General features: G+C 47.2%; 1 long non-coding RNA gene across 1 annotated transcript in view; it reads right to left on the bottom strand.

Annotated features, from left to right (window-relative positions):
- Window positions 1–27487, bottom strand: part of LOC123280275 (uncharacterized) — a 51702-nt gene that overhangs the window by 10764 nt on the left and 13451 nt on the right. The window contains exon 3 of the long non-coding RNA XR_011497418.1: window positions 27302–27392. This is a non-coding gene — a long non-coding RNA (uncharacterized lncRNA). The remainder of the gene's footprint in view (window positions 1–27301; window positions 27393–27487) is intronic.

Here is a 27487-nt window from a genome sequence, read left to right as displayed (position 1 = left end):
GCGGGAGGAGCCCTCAGACATCTGATGCCCACAGCAGGATTTCTCTCCAGCGCAGGCTCCAGCCTGCACAACTGGGACGTGCTCACTTAGCCTTTTAAAGATACTGTCGTTCGATCATCCTCTAGCTAAAAACAGTCCACACAAGGGAACTGACAAGATGCCTATGGGAAACGAAGCTTGTAGAAAACGCACTAGGCCAAGAAGAGGGAAGAGCATTTGTGAAGGAACCCTTTGGGAAAGCTACTTTTCTATCCATGCCTCAGTTTCCTAGCTGTAAAGTTAGGGGTTAGACCAGATAGTCCCTAAGTTACTGAAACACTATATAATTGAAATATGATGATTCTGTTATATTGAATATGGGTCATTAAAAAGTAAAATTATAAATTTAAGTCGACTAATAAAGTCTTTTTCATGTGAAGCAGATGAGAAACCACAATCTCACATTTGTCATCAATAAAAATAATCACCTTTAGATTGGGAATGAGGGGAAAAGCTTTAAACATATATAATACACAGAATAGAGATGAAATTGGTGGTTCTTTTTTTTGCTCTTTTAAAGACTTGAACATGAAAAGCATTCTAACAAAAGGTAAACTTGACTCAGAGATTTGAACTATCCCCAGCAGAAACAGCAGCAGACATGAAAATGGAGAAGAATAAAGTCATCATTCAGGATCAGAGGCCTGGCTGAGCTCCGCTGAGCCCCACACCCCCTCCTGAAGGTTCTGAGGGCCTCCTGGCAGAGCCGCCGCCTTGGGAACCCGAGGCCTGACCTAGGGGAGGCCCTCGGTGAGAGAAGCAGCCCTCAGCCTCCTCTGGTCAGGCTTCTCTGTAGAGAAAAGACAGAGTGAAAGGCAGCTCAGTGTGGACACCCTGCACAGGAACTTACATCTGAGTTTAGCTTGGCCCCGGAGGAGGTCTCCTTTTGCAGGTGAGACCAGAGAAAGATGACACAGAGGTAAAAGAAGTCAGATTGGTTGGCAGCAATAAGGTTCTAGAAAAGCAACTCTCGTGCCCAGGATGCTACTTAGGGTCTGAAGGTATGGGGATAGGGTCCAGGATTCAAGGAATCTAGATGTGGTTTCAGGGACCTGGTCCCAGCTAGAAACTGGATCACTGACATGAAACCCAGTCCACTCTCCCCTGGCAGATGGGGTGGGCCTACGGAATCCGAGCTTCCTGGGCAGGAGGGGCTCCAGAACTGGATGGTGGTATCAGACCTCAAGGAGGGAAGAAAAGTCTGCCCTGCCCTTGTGCCCTCCAGTCACCTGCGCCCATTCCACTCTTACGTCACCTTTGGACATACGACTTGCTTACCTGTTCGCCGTCCTGCTCCCACCGGGGACCTGGGTTCCTATTTAGTTGGCCTGATCTTGATCCTTGCTTTTCCCTGGCTCAGCACACATATAGAGCCATGGGAAGGCTACTGCATCTTGGGATATTGTTCCGCCTCCAGCCTCCAGCCTCCACCCAACACCTAAGCAAAGACTACGGGGTCCAGACAGCATAGGGACCTGCTGACAAAGTCCCAATTCAGATGTGCTGTTTTCTTTTAGTCATTTTTTGAACATATTTGACATCACCAATAGAGACTTGAACCTACTTCATAGACAATTTCCATCAGGTATTTCCCGGCGAGGGCAGTGATGAGCCCGCCCATGTCTATCTGACCCTTCTAGGAAGCCCTCAATCGTTCATCGGTTCCTGGGCAATCATTCAGGACACACCCACAGCCACACTCAGTCCTGACAGAGAGCCCTCCAAGCCTGAGATCAGGAACTCCAGATTGTAACCCTTCCTGGGCCTTCTGGAGCTGGAATTCCCGCCTTTCACACCAGTCCGTCCTGCTTTGGAGCCTCACAGCTTTCAGAGAACCTAGGTCTGCCTGCTCTAGCTGTCGTAGAGAAAGAAGCAGTAGAGGTCAGGAGCGTTCCAGGCCATATCCACAGTCTCACACTCCAGATTCACTAAAAAAGTGAAGAACAGCAAAATAGAGTTAAAAATTGAAGTTAAATACTTGCATCAAAGAAGTTAATTTTTTTTTAAGATTTTATTTTTCCTTTTTCTCCCCAAAGCCCCCTGGCACATAATTGTGTATTTTTAATTGTGGGTCCTTCTAGTTGTGGCACGTGGGATGCCGCCTTAGCATGGCTTGATGAGCAGTGCCATGTCCGCGCCCAGGATCCGAACCAGTGAACCTCTGCACCGCCAAAGCAGAGCGTGCGAACTTAACCACTCGGCCGCGGGGCCGGCCCCAGAAGTTAATATTTTTTAATGCAAAAAGTGTGATGCAATATAATTGTGATACTCACAACATAGCAGATTGGTTAGAAATATTAGTTTGTAGAGAGCATGGTCTGGCAATGGGATTGAAAGTTTTAAATTATTCTCGTTCATTCTTTGAGACTCTACATAGTTCCATTTGGATGTGAACCCAAAGGTTCAAACTGGGGGCCATTTGTGCAAACAAACCTGGTTGGAGTGACCTCCCCTGCCCCGACCCTGGCAGGTTCTGCAACTTTGGAGCTCACCCCTCACAACCAGCCCCCACGTCAGCTTGTCAAACTGACCCTGCCCGGCACCCTGTGAGGTTGAAGGTGCCTGGACAAAATCGAGCCCCAGGGATTCACGACAGTGGGAGCACCGAGGGGCAGTGATAATAAAAATGCTTTCAGCCTGATTTCCAGATGCATTCTTCTCCCTCTGTCTTCCTGCCATGACTAGATTTCTGACATTTTTTCTAAAATATTGGAGGTTCTTTGTGGGAATGGAATGATGGATGATGAGGAAGAGAATAAGAAAAGTCCAAGTAATAAAGGTCATTCTGGCTTCAGAATAGCCAACAGGGAGAAAGCTCTCCCTCCGTTTTCCGATCCTTCTGGGCCCCTGCTGAAGGCATCCTGAAAACGAGGCTGCAAAAAGGTCAATTAAGAAGTTGAGCCCAAAGCAATGTCTGACTTTGCCAGACTATTCGTCCAGCTTTCTGCTACCAGCTCTTGAATATTGGAGTGGATTATAATCATATTCCAGCAAGTTTTTCTATGTTGATGAAGTTCCTCCCTTTATAAATCTTTATACATAAGGGCCCCTTCCAAAGATGGAAAATCTTGATGTCTACTTTCCCAGCCCTCTGCAGCTGGGACATGGCCACATGACCTAAATGTGGTCAATAAGTGGCATCCACCCAGCACTTTGAATCCAGAAGGAGTGACACGCAGACTAAGGTCCAGTTAAAGTTACTCACAGCAGCTTCAAGGAAGTGGGCAAAGGCTCAGGGAGCTGGGGTGCTGGCGATGCCTGGGGGCACTGCTCACGGGGGCCCTGCCTGTGGCAGGATCGTGTTGTGCTCTCTCCCTCTGGAGCCTTGTTCTTCAGCCTTCCCAGCAATTGTGTGATTACCCAATAACCTTCATAGAAACCTTTCTTCTGTTAAACAGAAGTTAAAGAGAGTCCATTTCTCTACAAATAAAATGCAAATCATGTTGGAATAGATTGATTTTTTTATCCCCCTTTGTTAAAGTCAAGAGTGGCCACATGTCTTGCTTGAGTGTAGAAAACACACGCAGAAACGACCACCTGTCACATCTGGGAAGAAGTTTTAAGAACCAGCCCATAGTTTACTCCATCTCTTTTCTTTCTGCCAGGGGGACAGACAAGCAATGTTTCAGATAGTCCAGGCGTCAGTCAGCTTATCCTGTGAGGGCCAGGAGGTGAAGACTTTTGCCATTGTGCACCGTATGGGCTCTACTGCAATTACTCGATTCTGTCGTTGCGGTGCAAAAGCCCATATGTAAATATTATGTAAATTACATAATACACAATTACATAAATATTACATTTATGTAATTACATAAATATTATGTAAATGAATGACCATGTTTATATTTAAATAAAACTTTATCTACAAAAACAGATGGCAGGCTGGGTTTGCCCACAACCCCTAGTTTGCCAACCCTGAGCTAAAGGCAGCTTTGTCAGCCTCAGTCCCGAAGTGAGGAGCTGAGGAACAGCACACAGCAACCCACAACAGGCATGAAGTGTGAGTGAGGAGCACAACCTTGTTTCTCTAAGCCACCTAGCTTTGGGGTCACCTGTCATCACACGTAACCCAGGCCATCCTGACCAATTCACAAGTACACAAAGGTGATCTTCACAAAAGCAAACAAAAGTTGCTGTTATGGGATTTGGTGAGGTTGCCTCTGCCAGATGTGGAAAAGCTTCTTCAAGTCTCAAGGTCAATGAGGCTTCAGTTCTGTGGTGTGGCTTTAAATGGCCAAGCTGGTGGCTGTAATCCTGTCGTCCTTATCCTCACACAGCAGCAGTACAGTCCTGCCTCATGGGTGGACCACCGGACCAGAACCCAGGGAACTGAGTCCACTCCTCAATTCACCTCACACTGGTTGACTCCCCTCCTTCTCAGGTCCCCAGTCCCCAGGTGCAAACAAAACGGACACACTGGCCCCAGGCAGCTTCTCGAACCTCTGGCGTCAGGGCTTTCCTGAGAGCACTGTTTACCATATGACTGACAACAACAGGAGGTGCAGAAATGACCATGGGGAACAAAAAGCTCCTTTTGAAATAGATCCTGGCTGCTGGCACATGCACACTGAGCTCCTGGAAAAGTGGGGGTCATTTTCCAGCCCCACAGGAAGCAGCTCGATGGAGCCAGCAGAACAAAGCCGGCGGGATGAAATGTGCGTTTTGTGCCCACGCTTCTCTGCATCCCTACTGAGAACTTAACACTCAGCAGTTCAGTCACTCTTGGCCTTAGGAATAAATTCCTTCATGCTCCTTGGTTGTTTCCAAAGTATGTTCTCATCTCAGATTCAGTAGAAATATAGAAAAATAGAGGCTGAAAGCAGAAAACCGGGACCCCTCACTTCTTTCTTTACTTTTATGCCCACAACAGGGTTGAGGAACTTCTTGGAGCCAACAGCTCGTGCCGTACCCGCCCCTGCCCAGCGTCGGGTGCCGGTAGTCTGTGCGCGTGAAATTCCAGCTGAAGCCCGAGCCAGAGGCTTAGTCCCGGAACCCGGACAGCACCCTCAGCAGAGACGGCGCTCAGCCCACTTGTAAATTTCCATCCTCCAAACCACCCCAGGCCAGTCAGTGGCTCACCAAACTCTGGGGTGCCGGGGTGCCAGCCTCTGCACAGCCCTGCCTGCACCTCAGGTCAGGACATTGGGGCAGGTAGGGGTGGGAGCGAGGCGGGGGGCAAAGCTGGCATCTGCCGTAAAGCTTTCCCTAGTGTCCCACCACAACGCCCGAGATTGCCACCGCTACTCATTCTCTTGTCTGTGGCAGATCAGCAAATGATGGATCACAGACCAATCAAGCCCACCATCCGGCTTCGCAAATAAAGTTTTATTGGCACACAGCCCGCCCATTCATTCCTGTATCGTCTAGGGTGGCTTTCCAGTTACACAGCAGAGGGCAGCTGTCGCAACAGACTATATGGCTCACAAAGCTGAAAATACCTACTCACTGGCCCTTTACCGAAAAAGATGGCTGACCCTCGGCCGGTATTCTCTACCAAAAGCAGTTTTATGTTACATTAATGCATCAACATCTCTGGAAAATATTGCCAAGCTATTTAGGATATTCAGGATAACTAATAGGCAGCAAGACCCTAGAGATTATGGGACAAATCAAATGTGTGTGCATGTGTGTGCACACGTGTGTGTGTGTGTGTGTACATGGTAGCTTTTGTGCTTGAATTACGGATGGAGCCTGAGGAAGAGAAAGCTGAAAAAAACTTCAATATCTAATAGTTTTAAGCAAAGCGTTTTAAGGAAGAACTCGAGGAGGTAGCCAGTAGACAGCAGGAGATCTCTGAGCCCTGGGAGAAAAACAGAGGCTCTATGTGTCATTATTGCTGATATTATTTATAAAAGTAGGCAAAGGGTCTTTACACACACCTTGTCATTTCGTCTCCTCTCTGAAACCACGTGAGGTATCACGGAGGATGTAAACTTCATGTCGGAGGGTCCCCTGCTCCGAAACGGCTCACCCAAGGTGGCCCGTGAGTGCGACCAGAATCCGCTTCTCCCACTCCTGAGCCTAGAACTCTTTCACAGCGACGTTTAAGACTTAGTTCAAGGTTTGCCTCGGCTGGACATACACCGGAACCAGATGTGCCCTCCACCAGAGGAACAAAAAGCCAAATAGCGCCCCACTGGGAACACAGCAGACACACGCCACCACGGGGCAGGGGGAGAGTGCAGGGTGCAGCAGGCTCCCGCTCACCCCGGCTCCCTGCCACACCTGGCACACACCACGCCTCAGTAAATTGCACACACAACGCACTTGGTGCCTGGACTTCCTTTATTTCTGATTTCGACCCAAGGCTCAAGATTTTAAATGCCATGGAAAACACTGAGTGCCTGCTTTTCACATACATATTTAAATCAATTCTGACAATCCTATGAGGCTGTTGTTACAGCCTCTTTTTGTAAGTAAGAATACCAGACTCAGAGAGGTTAAGTAACTTGCCTAAGGTCACACAGCTGATAAGAGAGGGTACCAGAATGCAGGTGAGCTCTGAGTCACTGCTCTTCACAGGGGCACACCTATACCCCAGGGCTAGCTGAGATACTAACATGAGTGTCCAGAGGGGACATGGAGGGAAGCAAAGATGTTACCAGAAGGAGAGAGCATCCATGTACCCCTCACACACATCCCCTGCATTGACAGGAATACGTCCCGGGCCACAGTAACTTGGGGAAACCTGCAGCGGTGGCAGTGAGGACAGTGAAAGAAGCCTGGCATTCCCACCTGAACCCCCGAACTTTCCTCCCTCCCTTTCTTCCTTCACAAAATCTGTCTTCAGCTACTAATGAGCAGCATTTTAGTTATTAAAATAACTCAGTACATGCTAGCCGTGTTATAATCAAGCAGGATTTCCATCCAGTAGGTTTGCAAAAGTCACAGAACCATGGTTAGGCCGAGCGAAGTTAGGAATTTATGAAGAAAAGAGAGATTTGAATGTCAAACCAAACAAAGTAGAGAAAGTTTTAAAACAAAACATATAACATTCTTTCTGCATTTTTCTTGTGACTCCCAGATCTTAAGCCACCATTTTACATGTAATAACAAAGAAAAAGAAGATGATTCTGAAAAATATCTTTAGGGTCTGTCACTTTGGGGGCATAAGTAATTCATTAAACCTCTTACATATTAATTTAAAACTTTAAAATAAAAACCTCAATCTTTTGAATTTTCCATGTAGCTTTTATTTTTCATCTCTGGCCCTAATTAATCACAAGGCAGTATTTTCCTATAGGAGCAGGTCTCACTCATTCTTAGGCAGCCTGGCGGGAAGGTGGCAACGCCCGTCAGCTCAGCCCGCACACCGGGTGAGGCGGTGACAGCGGATCTGCACACAGCGGCCGCAGCCACTAGCTCCCCCAGGGGACTCGGGCTTGCTGAGAGCGCAGTGCGTTCTAAGCTTGCTCTCCTCTGAGCAGGAGGGAGATCTCAAGCAAACAAAGAGAAGGACAGACTAGGGTAGTTTTCATCTGTCTCTTAGCAGTATGTTTCCAAGCGTATTTTACAATGCAACACCCCGGCTAGTGACGCCTACGGATTTCCGTGTGTGTGTGTGTGTGTGTGTGTGTGTGTGTCCCTAACCACACACTCTCCCCTCTTTTGACTGCGTCGACCTGCTGTGCCCCATTATCTCTGGCCTTTGTGGCTTAGAAGGTCAGAGACACTGCTCCCTGGACAAGACCCAGAGAAGGAAGGAAGCTGAAACAAAAACGTTTTCTCAGTGAAGTGACCTGATTACACCCCGAGCGGCTCTTTCTAAGCCCTCTTGGGACCGCCCCCATTCAGGGCTGGAGCAGATCCACGGGGCCGCGGGGCCCCCTCCACTTCTGTCACCTCCCAAGCAAAAGCTGCCCTGCCTGGAGAGGGGTGTCTCACTGACAAAGATCGTCCCTATTCCTGGGTGCTGGTGGGTATCGGGCAGCACGGAGACTTCAGAAGGATGGACGCACCTTCACGGCGATCTAGGGGTTCCCGTCAGTTAACTGTGGCCACAGCAAGTGTAGAGCCTGCCTCACCCCCTCAGGGTTTGCACCTTGGCTCCACTGTGGGCAAGGCGAGTGACTTGAGACACTATGCTTATTAAAGTCTCTGTGCCTCAACAGCCTTATCCGTAAAGTGGGAGCTGTGAAAACTGGCGTAACGAGACCGGTGAGCACCCAGAGTAGAACGTCAGCTGTTACTACTGTTGTAGGTTCTGTAGGGGTCCTTCTGGCCCCGCTCCAAATTACACTCACATGAGACATGATGTGGCTCAAGGCTGCCCCAGGGAGAGAATGACAAGGCGTCCTGGCCTACATGCCGATCTACATGACCCAGTTCATATCTGAAGTTATATGACCACACGATAACCAGACCCCACCTGCACTGATACCATTTAATGATTTTTTTACATCATCTTTCCTTTGTCTAGTAGAAAATAAGCCACGTACCCATGCCTTACAAATTTAGCCCTAACCCTCAACACATTGCAGCCCTTCACTGCCCGTGGGTCCTGTCCCCATGCCTGCAGCCCTTCACTGCCCATGGGTCCTGTCCCCATGCCTGCAGCCCTTCACTGCCCATGGGTCCTGTCCCCATGCTGCAGCCCTTCACTGCCCATGGGTCCTGTCCCCATGCCTGCAGCCCTTCACTGCCCATGGGTCCTGTCCCCATGCTGCAGCCCTTCACTGCCCATGGGTCCTGTCCCCATGCCGGGAGCTCTTCACTGCCCGTGGGTCCTGTCCCCATGCCTGCAGCCCTTCACTGCCCATGGGTCCTGTCCCCATGCCTGCAGCCCTTCACTGCCCATGGGTCCTGTCCCCATGCCTGCAGCCCTTCACTGCCCATGGGTCCTGTCCCCATGCTGGGAGCTCTTCACTGCCCATGGGTCCTGTCCCCATGCCTGCAGCCCTTCACTGCCCATGGGTCCTGTCCCCATGCCTGCAGCCCTTCACTGCCCATGGGTCCTGTCCCCATGCCTGCAGCTCTTCACTGCCCGTGGGTCCTGTCCCCATGCCTGCAGCCCTTCACTGCCCATGGGTCCTGTCCCCATGCCTGCAGCCCTTCACTGCCCATGGGTCCTGTTCCCATGCCTGCAGCCCTTCACTGCCCATGGGTCCTGTCCCCATGCTATTCTGTGAATAAAGGAGCACTACTACCAGATCTTGAGAGTCCAAGAAATCTTTCTTTTGACTCCTGGGCTCACCGAGACTGCATCAAGACAAATTAGCAGGAGAAAATTAAACAAAGCCTTACAACATGTATACATGGGGGAGACTCAGGAAAACTGAGCAACTTGCCGAAATGGCAGAAACTCTCCCCTTAAATACCAGCCTCGGCTACAAGGAGGATGTTGGGGCTGGGGGGAGTCAGTTACAGGAGATTACCAGAAAAGCACAGTAAACGAGGGTAAGGTTATTATGCAGATTTAAGTCCTTGCCTTCTGCATTGATAAGAGTTTCTAGAGATAAGGTCATTCCCGCTTCTTGCTGGTACATAGAGGGAGACACCTTTACAGATGGAGATTTCCTTTACAAATGTACATGCCTCTTACAAAGGCTAACTTCTACTTCTCAGAGGTTCTCTCATGTCTGCAGTTTTTAAAAGTAACCCAAATAATCCTCATGCCAAAGAGACATATCTTGGGGTGGCCAATTCCAGTCTCCCACGGTTCCTTACCGAGGCCCACAAAGCCCTTACCCCTATCCTCCTCTCTCCAAAACGTCACAGCCTGGTCATCATTCAATTTCTCAAACAGGCCGAGATCTTTTCCCCTGCACTTGCTGTTCCACTGCCTGGAACACAATTCCCCCAACTCGCCACATGTCTGCACCCTTCTCACCACCCACTGAGTGTGGCGTGATCTCCTCGGAGGCCTCGCAGAGCGCATCCATGCTGATGGTCCCATGCCCACCACACATGCTCCTGGTTGCATCATCCCGAGCAGTTGCTACGTGGTACTTACCACACTGTCTGAGACGACTTTGCTCACTTTCTGTTTTAATTCACTTACGCTCAGCCTCTCCACTCAGTGTGACCAACTGGTCCCAGTCTGCCCAGGGCCCTCCTGATTTTAGCAGGAAGCCCAAGACAGTGCACCCTTCCCCCCACTAGAAGTTCAGGGCAGCAGCCACCTTATTCACTCGTGTATTTTCAGAACTAGAAAAGTGCCTGACACGTAGCAGGGGCTCAAAGAACATGTGTAGAATGAAGGAAGGAGGAATTAATATTTTTCTCTGAAAAATTACAAATAGAGGCCGGCCCAGTGGCATAGTGACTAAGTTCTCATGCTCAGCTTCGGCAGCCCTGGGTTTGCAGGTTCGGATCCGGGGCGCAGACCTATGCACTGCTCATCAAGCCACACAGAGGTGGCATCCCACATACAAAGTAGAGGAAGACTGGCACAGATGTTAGCCCAGCAACAATCTTCCTCACCAAAAAAAGCAAGCAAATAAATCATTCTATCCCCAATCAAGAGACTCACGATTCCTCTCATTTCTAATCTATAAAGCAGAGAGAATAGAACTGGAAGTTACCAGTGTTGCCGATTTTTTGAGCTGGAAGGAGCTTTGCCGGAAGAATCAGCCCAGGCCCCTCCTCCCACCTTCCAAGGGGGGCTGAAATTAAGGACCTCAAACCGAGGGTTACCAAGGTCATCAGCTGGTCGATAGCAGAAACAAGATCTCCCGGCATGTGATTTATCCGAGAGCGTTGTATGAACTATAAAGCAGTATTTTAATGTAAGGTGTTCATTCTTTAGTTATAAGTTTGTGATTATTTTATCTCAACAGGAATCCAGAGTGGACTAGACTTCATATAAGGAACTGGTAATTATCTGGAGCTCCTATCTTGTTTTGAACTAAAACATGACCCCCACCCAAGTTCCTAATCAGTTCAAATTGCTTAAATGTTACATATTTTCCATTCCTTTTTAATGAATTCAGCTCGACCACCACCTCAGACATTTCCACCATTAGTCACAGGTGGTTCTGTGAGACCAAAGAAAAAGTAACATCTAAGGACAAAATCATCTATGGACAAAATTACCGATGCCCACAGGCAATGGGGTCTCAATGGAAATGTGCTGATTGCTGAGAAGAACCAGAAGAGGGTACAAACAGGGATCCACCCCCAGTGTGCACGGGTTTTCACAGTTCTGTTACACAGGACCCTAAGGGTCAGCCAGGTTGACAGCAGTCCTTGCTCAGATAGAGGACCTCAGATGGACCAAAATGGACAGATGGAAAGAAGTCTCTCCCTATTCATGCTGAGATCCAAATTCCATGTCTGCAGATAAAAAAGTCACCTTGGAACAAATTTTGCCCTGATATGAAGGACAGCATACATTTCCTATCATTCTAGTTTGCTCTAGCACACATTTAGAAAAGCACTTCATACCTTGCAATGGGATTTCAGATATTATCTTGTTTGAACTCAGTAGCAACTCAGAGAACCATTATTCTGGTTTTACACAGAATATCCGTAGTTTATCAAGAATGTGCTTTGGGTGTGCTTTGGGGCCAGAGCTAAATGTGAATGAAGCTCAGGGAAGTAAACTGACTTCACCAGCTTTGCCAGCTACAATGCAGGAGAGCGGAATCTCTGTATAATTCTCTTTCTACTCGCCTGTCTACCCACAGGCATGTGTACAGCACGCACCTAGCACACAATCATGTGTCTACACTCATAAATCAAATGCCCATATGTGCGCCTTATGTCCCCATTTTCTACTGTCAGTGCTGCTCTGGAAGGAAGGTAGAAGAAAAGGAGGAAAAGACCCTCAGACCGAAGCATACTTTTTTTGCGAAATGCACACCCAGTGCAAATTACACAGTAAAGTTAGCTGAGGGGCATAATTTGTTACACAAATAAACAAACACTATTTCGTTCTGTCTGTGGCTACTGCAGTTATAATGAAAATCTAAAAACAACTGTAATGCTTCTAACCATAAAATTATAAGGCAAGAAAGTAGATTTAGATAACTGTAAGAGCCTTAATTGTATGTTTTTAAACTCACAAAGTTTTTACTCAAATTTAGCTCCAGCTCAAACAGCACATCCAAAGCCCAATTTTATTTTGCCCTTTCATCTTTCATACGGGCCTAGGACCCCAGGTTTGAGAAATGGGCGCATGCTGCAGCTGCATGTGGCAAAGGTGGCCACAGAGATAGGAATAATTAAACGTAGAGGCTCCCAGGCACAGCTCACCTGCATTTGGTCAGTTACTCCTGATCAGAGGATTCCAGAGAATTCCAGAATGTCACAACTACGAGGAGCCAGGGTCCAATGTCCTCACGTTGCAGAGGCTCGGAGAGGCCAGATAGTGCCCGGGGTCGTACAGAAAGTTAGCACTCCAGTTCCCAGAAGCCAGGCCCAGCTTTCTGGCCCCTCTCCACGTCAGGCCAGAACCCACAGACCGCGGCAGCGTCTGTTTCCTGGGGCCAGCCATCAGGGAGCCGTGTGCCCCAGGAACAAGTTAGCTGCTGCTCCATCACTCGCCCCACCAAGGGCAGGGTGAGAGAGGACAGCCATCACCACGCTCCTCCCTCCAAGCCCGCCCAGGCCCCGGACTGCAGGGACCAGACCGTCACCCCACCCAAGGAGAGGCGAGGACTGCAGACCACAAACAAGTAAGAAAATGTCAGAGGGCGTAGGGACATGAAAGCCAGGAGGAGCGAGAACCGTGGACACGGTGGTATTTTAGGCCGGGGGACAGCTCTCTTAGCTCCTTAGAGGTGACATGTGAGCAAAGACTTTAATGATGAGCCAATACCTGGGGTGACAGCCTTGCGGAGGGCAGAAACGGCAAGACGACAGGCATCAGAGTCCTACACGAAGGCTGCGCAACTCCGCGAACACCCGACAGCCCTCCGACTGCACGCTTTAAAGGGGTGAACGGCATGCCGTGTGGGTCACGCCTCAGCAAGGCTGGCAAAAAGTTATAAAAACATTTTAAACAATGGATAAAGTCACTCAGGGTTTTTCAGGTGCGCATTTTCACGAACCCTGTTCGCACTCCTTTAGGACAACGTAAAGGAAACCACGTGATGGGGCGGTCGGGTCCTCCTCCTTACCCCTTTCCCTCTTCCGTTCTTTATCCTGTGCCCCAGGGCTTTCCGAAGTGACTGGGCTGATCAATGAGAGAATCCCCAATAAGGCCATCACGGCTGCTGGTGGCATAGTGCACTACTGTCCTCTCCCCCCTCCCAAGATTAATATTGAGACAAAGACCTCTAATGCCTCAACCCAGTTGTCACCATTCTTGGCTACAGAACCTGAGTCTGGAGGAGACAGGGACACACTTAAAAGTTGGAACTGTTAAACAACCTTCTTTGGGTTTTTTAATTTCAACTCCTAGAAACCCACACGCCACAATTAAGAGTGTGTGGTCTGAAGGTTGGGATTTTTAAGCGCCCCAGTACGCCAATAGAACAAAAATGTTTAATTTAGGAAAACTTTTCTGTTACTCTGAACCAAACCATATAGATAACTATCTACTTTCTCTTTTCAGGCGTTTGTGTGCCAAAAGAGCAAGGAACAAGCAAAAGAGAAACTTTCAAAGAATTTTTCTTTCACCATTTGCCCATACCTCCTGTGTTCTGAGTCAGATCAGAACACCGTGAAATGGTCAATATGTCCAAAATACCCACGCATATTAGAGGAACCATGAACACAGACATTGAAAACTGCGCAAAATAGAAATGGAGTTGGCCATCTTTTTAAAGACTCACTTTATCACAAATAGCACTTAATTCCAAACGTTGTCAATAAGACCCCACCTCCTGGGAAACTGCTTACCAAGGATTCTTGTGAACACTGTCAATGGAGGACAGATAACTTGGCATATGTGTTGACTCAAAAAAAACAACGCTAATCTCTTTGATTTTTAGATAGTGTTATCTCTCTAATGGGACAACCACAGAGCGAATTTTCTCTTCTCTCAGTTTGTAGACCAGATTCACATTGTTGAAACCCAGGGTCACTGAAAGGGAGAAGCAAATTATTTCGATGCAGGGAAAATCAAATGGCAGTATCAAGCCTGTGCAGCTCAGCTCGCCTAAAATATGAATGTGGCCAAGGTTAGTGAGCCTCCAGGGGAATAGAGAGGTGAGCTTACCACAGAAAAATGCAAGCCCCAGCTTGAAACATCCATAAAAACTAATTGAAACAAAAGAGTGCAGGTTTTTCTGAACACACCAAGAAGAGTCACAGTCAGACAATTGGTGTCCGTCAGGCCTCACACCAGCTGTGGTGGTTTCCGGACAGCTGCTGTGGATGAGTTCTCACCTTATTTCTCCGCTTACAAACCAAATAGAGAGGGAGGGAATTAACATGTCAAAATCCAGAGACGATATTTTAAAAAGAGAGAAATATGCTGGCAATGGCCATTTAAACAACTTGGCTGCAAGCATTGATCTTGTTTTGGTGCTGTGGTTATTGTTGTTTAGTTGTTTAAATCGTAGTTTCTCATGCATGAATTGAAAAAACTAAGGACTAATTGCAACTCATGTTACAACATATCGTTACCCGGGTTGATGGATGGAAGGCAAAGCTACTTGGTCAATTTTTCTCTGGAATAGACAAGGCCAAGTCCTCTACAGGACCAGTCGAGGGGCAGTTATATGACCAAAGAGGCCAGACAACGCTTTGTCTTCAGCCATGCCCCTATCTCCTTGCAGGAGAAACAAGACCCTAAAGACAAAGCGAAAGTAATTAAGGAACAGAGTCATCAGAGAGCAGGTATCCAGAGTGCCCAAAGAAAGAGCTCCTAAGAGCTGTTGTGAGCTTTCCTGCTCCTTTCTCTTCATCATCGCAAGGCGTCCATCACTGCCCTTCATAATGGTATCTCAGTGTTCAGTTGCAAAGACTGCATTTGGTTCTTGTCAACCTTTATCCTTTGTGTCCATTAGAACTACGGGAAACAACATGCCCATAAGCACCAAGCAGGGAGCCATGTTTGTGAAGATGCACGACTAAAAGTGAAATTTATTTTGCTGGGAAGCCATTCTCCTACCCAAACTCTCCTCTCAAATATTGCACCTTGAATGTAACAACTTAGAGAACTGTTTTGGAGGTCCTATCAGACCGGTGCTTCTGAAGCTCTGTTTAACTAGGGTGATCGCATAATTTAATGTGTAAGCTGAGATATCTGGAGAGCAAAAAAGGGGGCTACCCATAATTATTCCTGAACAATAAGTTTAACCTGGGACAGAACTGAGAAAACCGGGACGTGCAGTCACCCTGTGTTTAACTCAGGCCCATATAATATTCCCTCTATTTTCTGTTATCCATGATTCCCTCTCAGGCTAAGGGAATCTAGCCTCTCTGTCTTGCAGTTTATATTGTGGAAAAATAATTATACTGAATATATTTTTCACCATGCACACACCCCTCCAGAGATACCAATATGTCTCCCATGAGGGGTATTTGTGTCCCCGCTGAATTGGTCCCATTGAAAACCGTGAACGAGACTCCAGTTCTCAGAGCTGCAACGGTGAGTGTGCTGCGGCGGAGAAAGGAGGCTGTCCAACGCCTCTGTACCAGGAAGCCAGAGGAGCCCAGAGAGTAGAAGGTCACTTCATGGTGGGGAGTTTAAAGGACAGCTTCATTCCAAATGCAGGGTCTAGAAAAATGGAAATATTTGGACGGTCTCACTGAGTGCACTGTCATTGACTGACCTTCAGACAAATCCAGTTGCCAGTGTCGTAGGTCTGGTTACTGAATCAGCCGCACCAGGTCTAACAGACACATAATCAAGGAGAGTAAAAACATCCCAAACAATGTGGGAGACAGCTGCACCACAACCACTTGGTGAGTTGGGGAAAACTGGGCTTTGAAAGGGGAGAGATGAAAAGGCATTTATGTGGCAGACCAGGAATATTATATCCACAATGTAGCCTTGAGAAAGACAAAGGGGCAAAACCCGCCAGATCCTTCAGACTGGTCTTATCCAAAACTGTCGCTGACGGGGCAGGAAGACACAGGACTGCTCAGTTTTGCTTTCGTGCCCTGGAATGGAGTTGTCCTAGACAAAGTTCCCTTTGGCAAAGGCAAAAAGAGAAATGTCTTATGGATTGGTATGCTCAAACAGTTTAATAAGGCAAGTCACGCCACTGCATAGCCCTTCGACAATGAACACCGAAGTTGCTATTCACTTAACCGAAAAGAATCAGCAGGGGGTGGAGCGTGTTTGGCGTCCCACGGGACACAGGATGGAAGCGCTGATTCATTGAGCTGGGGGGCCTGAAGACACCTTTCAAACAGCTTCTAGTCTGGCCGTTTATCTCCAGTCACAATATTGCCAAAGAGACGCTCCACCTCGGTTTGAGTACCTCTGAGTCAGCAGCTTCCAGGGCTGGGTTGGACAACTGGGGCTGGGTGCGGACTTCTACCTGTATACCGGTTCTGGAACTTACTTGATCATATGAATTATTTATGTTGGTCTGGGAGGAAGAAGCAAAGAGGAGAAAAGAATTAAGATATTTGGGCCTTCAGGGAGTCCCAGAACTTTGAGAGATGGCAGGTGGTCATGTAAGAAAAATAGTGTTTTCTATCCTAAAAATAACCACCAAGACCCACGGGAAGCTCAGAAATGCTCTCGACCTGCAGCTGGAAAAATCTCACTGAAAACCCTCATCCCCATTACTCAGATGCTGGAAAGGCAGTGAAGTCGATCACCTGGAAGCTTCTCTGTGGCCCCTGCCTGCAGATGCTTTTGCAATTTACAGAGAAGATCCAGTTTGGCTAACGTTATTTACTTATTTTGGGGGGGGGAGCAGTATTGTGGTATGTTCTTTCATCTAAAGCAAGTAAACAGGCAAGAATGCGTAGTTTCCACTAACCAGGCCTCTTCGCCCCGTTCGTTCCCGACTTGTGAATGAAGTCAGGAAGGAGAAGTCCTCGCCACAACGTGCCACGGCCGGATGCTTCAGTTCCTTTGCTCCTCCTCAACACCCAGGCTCTGTGCGGTAAAATCAACAACAGACTTGGGACCGTGCGTTCCTTTGTCCCCAAAGGGCCACATCAACAACGTGTTGAAGAGCATTTTGCATTTCCACCCTCCGGGAGTGCTTCTTAACCACTCAAGCCTTGCGGTCTGTTTGAACAAGAAATCGTTCTGCACGCCTGAATAATGCATTCCTCTCCAACTATTTCTACATAACTTCCAGGATATGAAAACCACCTGAGGCTTCCAACATGGCTGCTTTCATTCCTCTCACAAACAGACTCAGCAGTAATCCTGCCAGTGTGGTCACCCTGGCGCGTGGTATTGCTTAAGCTTTTTCCTCGGTCTTCTGTTTCGCCAGACACTGATGATGACATTTCACCCTGAGGCTGGAGAGCAGGGAAGCTCTCTTCTGCTGGCCTCTTGCCTGTAGCCTTTTCAGGTCGATCATAAACATATGATGTCGGAATGATGGATCCAGGCTCGGTATGGTAGGCTCAGTAATGGCCCCAAAGATATCGGGTCCTAATCCTTGTAACATATAAATGTCACCTAATAAAGAGAAAGGATCTTTGCAGATGTGATTAAGTCAAGGATTATGACATGGGAGATGATTCTGGATTATCTGGGTGGGCCCTAAAGGCAATCACAGTTATCCTTGTAAGAGGGAGGAAGAGGAAAAATTGACACAGAAGAAAAGAAAGCAATGTGACCACGGAGGCGGAGACCGGAGTGATGCGGCCACAAGCTGAGGATGCTGGCAGCCCCCAGAAGCTGGAAGATGCAAAGAACCGGTTCTCCCCCAAAGCCTCCAGGGCAAGTGGGGCCAAGCAGACACTGACTTCAGTCCAGGGAGGCTGATTCCAACTTCTGGCCTCCAGACGTAGGTAGAAGAGAATGAGCTTCTGCTGTTTCCAGCGATTTCTGCTGTTACAGCAGACACAGGACACTAACACCCTCGGTTACCTGGGCAGCCCCTTGGCACCTGCAGCTTCCTCCTGCAGTCCCCGCTGTGGAGCCAGGTGCATCCCAGCACACCAACTTCTAGGACTTTCTGAGGAGTGTCTGATGTTTTCCATCCTCAGCCAACCCGGGGACTCAGTGTCTCCTGGGCCGTTCTGACCTCTTGAAAACAAACCAGGGAGAACGAGAGCCCCAAAGGGACATTCAAACATTTCCAAGTTCGACTGTTGGCTCCTGGTGGAGAGCCCTCCACTGCGCTCCCCTCGCTCATCTAAACTGCCAGGCCACACAAAACCTCTTCAAGCTGCTTGATGGCCATAGATGGATCAGCCCTGTGAATTTGGTTACTTAATTTTTCTGCGCTCCAATTTCTTCAACTGAAAATGGAGATCATAAATAACCTATCTTATTCAAGAGAAAAAAACTTCCCTAGCAGTAGAATATACTGCAGTTCATCAATAAAATGTTTTTCACCAGGATAAATATTACTACCTAATTCTTTCTTCAGTGCCTGTGGCCTTGACTGAATCTGATGGTTTCAGATACGCTGGGATTTTTCTCCCAGAGCAATGTCCCAAAAAACAGGAGGAATTCCCTAAGAGATCTAATATAAAAAAACTTTTCATTATAACCAGCTCAGGAAGAATTATTTCAGATTAGGTTATAGCCTGATTCCAAAAGGAATTTTCAACTCGGCCATGAAAATTATGTTCTAGATTAAACCTTAACCAATAAGACTTAATTATGGAAAAAGCGTATATTTATTTTTATAAATCTTAAATAAGAAATGTGTTATTGAGTTTGAAATCTTATGGAAACTAAAGGGAAAGAGAGAATTCTTTATTTTTCTTTTTTTGGACTTTGCATTCCATGCAAATCTGTAAATGGCAAAAGCTTTGTAATTTTAAGACTATTTCGTGGTCTTAAATATGCTTCAGAGCTTCAGGGTGTTTTAAAAATATCATTAATATAAGCCAGGTTGAAAAAAAAAGTAGAATTTTCTGGAGTCTAAATTAAATTGGTTGCTGTCCAAGATTTTTTGCATTAGAAGATGCCAGGGGGAAAAAAAGACCATTAATCACTTTGCACAGGTATTTGGAGTCTCCTGCACACCCAGGGCTGAAAAGTGCTTTGGAAGCAGGCTGCACAGCCCCAGAGAGCCTGGCTGCGCCACCCCTGTCAGGAGGGCCAAGGGCTGGGGTGGGGGCTCTGGCCCCAGGGCGAGGTGGCCTGGATACTAGGATGGGGGGATCCCTAACCCCCAAACCCTACCTCTCTGGGCTTCTGTTTTGTTGCCTGTAAAATGAGAGTTGGATCAGATGACCTTGAGAGTTGCTTCAAGCTCACACACTCCATGAGCGTGTGGAGGCCAAGGAAAACGAGGGTGATCCAGGGCTCTATTTACAGAGTTGGCACACGAGGACACACACTTAAGGGCTGGTGAGGCGGTCAGTTCTGCTCTGGGCAAGACGCAAGACTCAAAAAGGGGTGGAATGCTGCACCTCGGAAGGAAAACCCAGCTCCCCAGAGGCCTTCCCTGAAGACAGTAGCGGGGCGATGGGGCCCTGCCACCGCCCCTGGGCCGCCTGCCCTAGTCCTCTTGGTTGAGTGTTTCCTTGCACTTAGTGCCATTGGGACTTACCTTTCCTCTGAATCCATGTGTTTGTGTATTCTCTGTCCTTGCCCACTGGACTGGAGTTTCTGACAGAACAGGGACCTTCGCTTCCCTCTCACTGTCGCGTCCAGGCCCAGGCCTTGGTCGGAGCACGGTAGACCTTTCATGAAGCGGTGATTAAACAGACCCCCACTGGCTCCTGAACATGCGTTCCCTCCACTGACACACGAGTGATCTTCTAAAAATGCAAATCTAATCATGCCGGTTCCCATGTAGAACCCGTCGGTGGCTCTAAGCCTCTGGCCTGTCACTGGGCCCAGGCTACCCCGCAGGGCCCTGTTGCTCCATTGTCCCTCTTGTACGCAGAAACCCAGCCTCTGGCCCAAGTTCATTTCTTCTCACTCACCGTCTGGCCTTTGTCAGGAACGGGAACACACTCCACTAGAGGCACACCCAACCTGGCTCCCAACCGCCGCCCAGCGAACTCTCTCTCACCTCTCCTATGGCTGCTCACGGGTCTTCCTCGGCAGGAAGGCTCCCCCCACACACACAGCACATGCGCCCTGGCCGGGAAAGGCCCTCCTGGCCTCCAGGGTGCCCATCTCAGTGTGCAGATGTCCCTTCTGCATGGGAGTATTTGCTCCATACTTATCCCCCTCCCTTCTGAGAGTGCAGGGCCAGCCCGGTTTGGCTGCCCTGGAGTCCTCAGAGCCAGCCCAGTACCTGAGCACAGCAGCCACAATCAATATCTGCGGAGTGAATGAATGAATGACGAATGAACAGCCAAAAGCTTCATATTTGGATAAAGCCAAACCCTCTGTTTTGTTTCAAATATTCTAAGAAATTGTCTTTAAACAATTTTACCTCAGTTGTCATGGGTAACAAGAGCAGACTTCCTCTCAAAACCAATCTCCTCCAACTGCAAAGCCAGGCTCCCTTGGGGCGATTCAGCACCTCAGAGACCAGCGAGGAAGCACTCCGGATCCAATCCTCGCCTGGCCCAAGCACCCGGCTGCCCCGGCTCTCTGTACCCACTCATTCCAGCCAGAACCTTCGATTTGGAGAAAATAATGAACCTCAAGAGGAAAAGAGAAGAAGAGAGGGCAACAATGGGGCCACGGAGTTAGAGTCAGTGTCTGGTTACCATTCAGGGTCTAAAAGGAAACAAGTAGAGCCAAGGAACTGGCAGTTGCAACTGCTCTTTGTTCTGTTTTTAAAAGGAAAATTCCACAAAATACACTTCTGGGGCTCAAAGCAAAAATGTTTTCTGTGTTACAGAGGATCTACCTGAACCGTTCTTCAAAAGTGCTGAGAACTAAAAACTGCAGGAGAACATCCGCTAATGGGAGAGAAAAGACCGACTGCGAGATCTGGACTGAGAACCGGAGAGAGAAAAGCATTTTCCTCAAGCGAGAGTGGAAGGTCCTAAATGCTGATCCTGAGTGTGCGAGTCTGGCACGTCCTCTCCGCACCAACTGAAAACAGAGGGCGCAGAATTACACAGACGGCCCTTCTGGCAGAAGACAGGCACTTAAAAACAAAGAAGACGACAGAGGATCAGGGGTGAGGGGAAAGTTGTGCGGACAAGAGAAAGAGTCGAGTGGCGAAAGCCTATCCCGAGACAGCAGACCCAGGAGCCAGAGACCCAGAGATGCTGCTGAGATAAGAGGAAAATGTAAACACAACTTGATAGTCCACCAGCAGTTGCTCCAGCCCAGGAGAATATGGATATAAATATGGGCACAAATCGTCGTGCAGAAATGTGCTATACTGGAAACCGGGAGAACGAGCCTACTCCAGATCTTATCCTGACTTGTGCCCGTTCCAGAGCCCGAAATGAAAAACAAAGGTGAACTGTTGGTGAACTGTTTGTTTTCTTCCACATACACCCCTCTCATCCCTCTGTGGAGGCCCGGCTGGAGTTCTGATTCCTGCCATAACTAGAGCATCCAGTTCACCTCCTCTGGACACCCCCACCTTGTCACGTGTTTCCTGTCCCTCATGATCTGTGGACCCCTAACTTCAGGGCAGCACGAGAGCAGGTGGAAAAGGGCAGCTTCTACTGAAAGAAACTAGCCCTTCTATCATCCAGCCATGGAACCTTGGGCAGGTGGCCCAAGTCCACTCAGATTCATTCACTCATCTGAAAAACGGGAAAAACAATGGAGAACAATTAAGTGTGATAGAGAGATGTTTAATAATGTGCTCAAAGTTATACAGTCAGAATTCAGACTCAAGTCTTACTGATGCCAATAACCCTATTCTTTCCACTATGGCATGACATCAGGTTTTGTGTCCATGAAAGATGGCTGTTAATGGTCAGGACTAAAGATAATAATAGGCCACGTAAAGTCCTGGCACTTGAAAAATGTTCAGCTAATATGAGCCACCATTCGAGTTGCTCTGTATAATTGCAAGTCCGTTGAGCCCAGGGTCTTGATGAAAGAAAATAAATAATAACTTAATTTCTCAGAAGGTAAATTTTCTGTACTTTTTCACCTCTTTGTTCTCAAAGTCTTTCTTCGAATATTTATTTCATGTCGTGATCCACAAATACTATATGTTGAACAACCTCAAATCTGCAGACCATTTGAGAGTTCTCACAGTTGGCCAAGTGCATCAAGAGGTAACTGAAGAAAGATAGAGTGAAAAGTCTTGGGGTCTGGCATGGGTAAAATGCGTGCTTCCTTGTTCTAAATAATTCACCGACTTCATATATTTTCAAGTACTTGGTCTCACATCTGTAGCATCTGCAGGACACATGAAACTAGTGATGGGGGCTGGAGTCGCAAGGAAATGACCCCACTGCATTTCAGCTTTTAGGGTCTCTTTAGACCAAAACCCATTCTATTTCCTGGAGAGGCACAACTTTTTCCAGATGGGATTTCAAAGTTTTGCTCTAGTTTCCAAATACTGACTGTGTCTTCCAGACCCGTCTCTAGCCCTTACGTCTGCTTTCAGATGGTAATCACCAAACCTTACCATTCCACTAAGATTCCAATTTAGTTTCTTAACTGAATCTTTATGAAGAAGCTCTGAAACCCACTCTCCCTTGGTTAGTGCCAAGGAGCTTTTAAATGGATCATACATTAGTCTTCTGACACTCAGTCCTGAAGCCATAATGCCGCCAGGGGCAAACTCAGAGAGTCCAAGAACTGAATACCCAACACAGTCTCAGCACAGAGCAGATGTTCAGTAAACATCTGTTGAGTGAAAGAATGAGAAACAAGACACATACGCAGAGAATTGATCATATACCGTACCAGGTACCTCACTGGGTCCCCTTGATAAGCTATTTTGCAGATTTTTCCTTTTTAACCTAAAGCCTTCCTCATTTTACAGATCAGAAAACTGAGGCTGAGAAAGATACAATAATGAGTTTAAAATTACACAGGCAGTTTGTAGTGGTGAACCCAGATTTGAACCCAGATCTGCCAGATGCCAAAGCCCCTACTCTTTCCACTAAACTACATACTCCCAGACCCCCCACGAAACTTCTAATAACAAAGCTTTCACAGGCATAGAGTGACAACCACGGCAAAGTGAAGGGATTTCTCCTCAGGCCCAATTAAACTTGAAAAGATGCTACTTTTCTTTTTTAAACCTAGGCCTCCTTGATGGTATATAGGATTTATGGAGACATGCGACATGCCCCATCATCAATGTTTAAAGTTAGAATTTCACCAAAAACATTTTGAGTAAAAAATATTTTCATGCCAAACATTCATTTTTCTGTTATCTCTAAGTAAAGCAACATGAAAATTGAGTATTTTATCACTTAAAGCTTGAGTTTTGCTGCAACGTAACAGAAAGCACAAGTAGCAGTGACTTAAAAGTACAGAGATGAGAAATTGATGAGTGGCGTGGAATCTCTACAATGTCATCAAGATACAGGCTCCCTCAATCCTTAGCACATAGTTGTCAATCTTATAGTGTCTTCATGGTTCCCAGATGGCTGCTGGAGCACCGACAATCACAATGGCCAGTCCAGGCAAAAGGAAGATGGAAGGGCCAAGAGCAAAAGGGTATGTATCACTTGAGACAATCTCTTTTAAAATTGCAGAAGCCCCATCCACTGACTTCTGTTGACATCTCTTTAGCTAGAACTATATCACATGCAAGACTGTTTAGAGAATGTACATATGCAAGCTGGGTACATTGCAAACTCAACAAAATGTGATTCTCTTAGTAAGCAAAAGGAGCGAATATCAGATAAGCACCTACAGGTCTGCACAAATGCCTCCGCATCTGGCATTTAATGAGGATCTTTTGGTTCCGTGAAACTAGACACTCTGAGGGACTGAGGGGTGTGCAGAAAGCAGAACCCCTGCTCTGTGGAGCATAGCAAAACCAAGTCACAGCCTGTGGCCTCAAATATTGGATCCTACAGAGGTTAGAAGTTATCCAGCTTACGAAAAAGATCAATCTAAATGAAAGAAAGCATGATTTTATCAAGAATATCAGTGAGCCATTAAGCACCCCTGGCTTCAGTCTCTGAAGTGTTGACCCACGAGGTTTGCATTTCCATTCCACAGTCCCCGATAAACATAACCGCACATGCGCCTGGTCTTACAGCTAGAGGTAAAGCACCCAACAAGGAAGATATTACCACACTCAGGAGAACCAAAGATTTCCCCTTCTCCTCCCCAGCGCCCATCTCAGGGAGCTGCTGGGAATGCCTCTCTGCCCAAGGGAAGAGGGACAAAGAATGGAGCACTTGTGTGATTGGCAAGAATCCTGGGCTCCCCATGTTGGAATTAGTCTTAAAAGTGCTCAAGGTCAGTGCCTCCTGATCCAACTCCATCTCTGCGGAGTGAAGGAGAAGGAAAAGGAGAAGGAGGAGCTACACGGACAGCAGGTGCCGGCTGGTCAGCAAGGGGCAGGCTCTAATGCCCAGGACTTCCACTAGGAGCCTCACTTCCAGCCCCTAGTGAGGGTGCCCCTTCTGGCAGAAGACTCACTTCTGTCCCCAAGTAAATGTGCTCTTCTCCCACTGACACTACTGGGGAATAGTTCTCAGAGACACTGCACCACACGTTGTAACTTAGTTATTTCAATGTACTTCTTTAAAGTATATTATGGCCTCATGGTTAGCTGAGCAGACGTTGGCCAACACTCTGGTGACCAGTGGAAATGAGAACCAAGAGTGTGGTGTGGTACACCCATAAAACCACTCCAATGTTGGCAAACCAAAGGGCAATGACCATCTCAGGAGCAGGAGCTTTCACTATCCCATCTTTGTGTTCACATGCCCAACCTTCACATCCATTCTTACCATTTGCTTTATTCAGGCTATGTTCATTCTTTTTTTGATTGTTGACAACTTCCTGGAAATTGTCGACTTATCCACTCTTCTAAGGAATGACATATTTCAGAGCAAGAATAGGTAGAGGAAAAGTATAGAGAGAAAACCACATAATGAGGAGCACAAAGACAAGAAAGACTGAACATCATGTCAACTCTTACATTGTTCCCGTTGATACGTCCTTGACATTGATGTGCTATGGAAATTTCAGAAAATATGGATCATTATTTTTAAATACAGAAATACGCATCAACTTGAGGTCCTCAGATTTGCTTTACGTATTTGGCTATACAATTTTCTATATGCCACGGAGAAACCGCAACTAGAAGGAAAAAAATGCAGAGGGGATCGGAAATAACTTCTGGAAAACTGAAACTACATAGGCTGAAGTAAATTGAAATTTTTCTGTCTTTGTGTGTAAACTTACACACATCCAGGTGTCACAGACATCTGCAGGGCCAAGCTCGATCCTCAGAAATCTTCCAATCTAGAACAGCATCCCACATCTCTGAGCTCCTAGTAGATTGCCAGCTTTCCCACATCACATAACCCTTACTTATATGCCATCATTGGCTGATTTTACCTTTCTTGCAAGTTTGTCCTTTCTTTCAAGGAGTTTCAATCTATTTGAGAAGACTCAAAAACGCTTTGTTCTTTTGAGGTGACACACAAAAATGAAGTGACACAGTGCAATTTTGCACACAGCAGGGATGCTAGAGGTATCCACCGATTTGTATATCACATGAAATATGTTAGCTGTGCCTCTCTTAGAGTCTTAGGGGTCAATAAATATTTCCATTGCCCCCACACGCCAAGTTCAGAACCAGTCGAGAGACGCAGGGCCATAGAGATGAAGGCGAAAATGTGAGCTTTATTACTAATCAAAGCTGTTTTGGAGGATGTGGCTTAGACAGTCAGCCTCAGTCAGCTTCCTAACACCTCCCCTCAGAAGTGGACAGACTCATGCATGGGCCACTGGTGCAGCTGGCCATCCACAGGCCTCCCACAGCATTGCCAGCTGGCAGCCCAGCAGATAGCCAGAGGCATCCTTTCATGGGCAGAAAGATCTCAAAATGAGACGATTCAGAGGGGCCAACCAAACTTACACAGCTTCTTTTCCAAACAACCCTTGAGCAGATAATTCTCTCCTTCTCCCATGGGCAGGAGTTAGTAAGCGGCTTAAAAACAAGGGTCGTAGTTCTGTAAGCTCTTTTCTCTCTGAAAAAGTAGGGCATCTGCCCATTTAAATTCCACGGATGCCTGATTTTTTTCTCCCTGGATGTTAATCTACTGTCCTGTGAGGATCATTTTTATTTACTAGCTGCCAAACCCGGCACCCAACACATAATTCAAGATAACCCCCTCATAAATTCTAGGTATAGGATTTATATACCCCAGATGGATGGAGGTTTTGATCTTTAGAACTGAGCAGATTTTTATAATTCATGAAATGCCCTGCATTGCACAGAGCTCTGCTCTTCGTGTTTCCTATGGAGCCCCCGACGTGCGGGGAGATTACGGAGCAAAGATTGTGAAATAAATACTAAGCTGGAAGAATTTGTCATAAGGATGCTGATAAATGTTTTTTGGATATATGCGATTTATTCCATAAGAATGTCCTCTCTAACTCTTTCCAACTAAATAACATATTTAAGTTTGGGAAAGATCTGTCTTAAGACTGCTTGGAGGTAACAAATATGTGCGCTGGTGCCACATGCAAGGGCGCTATCTTAAAGGCATCATGATTCTTAATTCTTAGGCTTCAGTGAGTGGCCGATCTGAGACACCTTTGCAAAAAGACAGCGCACAATCAGAGTTCTTGCTACATCAGAAACGTGCCTGATGGCGAGCTCTCACCGAGTGCTCTGCAGGAAAGATGGTGAGACAAGCTGCTGCAGAGAAGGCTCGTTTCACACAAGAAGCATTTGTTCAGAACCCGGGGCACAGTTCATTAGGGGTCAGGAGAGGGTTCTGCTCCTCCTGCAGGGTCCTGGGCTCCTCCTATCATGAGCTTTCACCTTCTTCTAGTTCTTCAGAATTTTCCTCATTCAGCCCAAATGTAGGAAAAGAGCACGAGGATGGGCGCTGGGGCGTTTGGTTTGGTTTTGCTTTTAAAGAGCCCGGCTTAGAAACGGCATGCACATCACTTCTGCTTTATCTCTATTTTTTTTTTTTTTAAAGATTGGCACCTGAGCTAACAACTGTTGCCAATCTTTTTTTTTTTCTGCTTTATATCCCAAACCCCCCGTACATGGTTGTATATCTTAGTTGCAGGTCCCTCTAGTTGTGGGATGTGGGACGCCACCTCAACGTGGCCTGACGAGCGGTGCCATGTCCGCACCCAGGATCCGAACCCTGGGCCGCCGCAGCAGAGTGCGTGAACTTAACCACTCAGCCACGGAGCCAGCCCCTGCTTTATCTCTTTGGCCAGAACTCAGTCACTTACCACATCTGACTGCAAGGGGAGTGGCAATGGAGTTCACGAGCGCCCAGGGACCCGAGTTGTGGTGACCACAGCAGCCTGGAAACAGCCAGGACTGAAAAAAGCCAGTAACAAAAGACCACGTGTTACATGATTCAATTCATATGCAATATCCAGGACAGGGTCATCCATAGAGACAGAGCAGATGTG

The sequence above is a fragment of the Equus asinus genome, chromosome 23 (genome assembly GCF_041296235.1).
Source record: "Equus asinus isolate D_3611 breed Donkey chromosome 23, EquAss-T2T_v2, whole genome shotgun sequence".
Lineage (NCBI taxonomy): Eukaryota > Metazoa > Chordata > Mammalia > Perissodactyla > Equidae > Equus > Equus asinus.
This window is presented reverse-complemented; position numbering and strand designations above follow the sequence as displayed.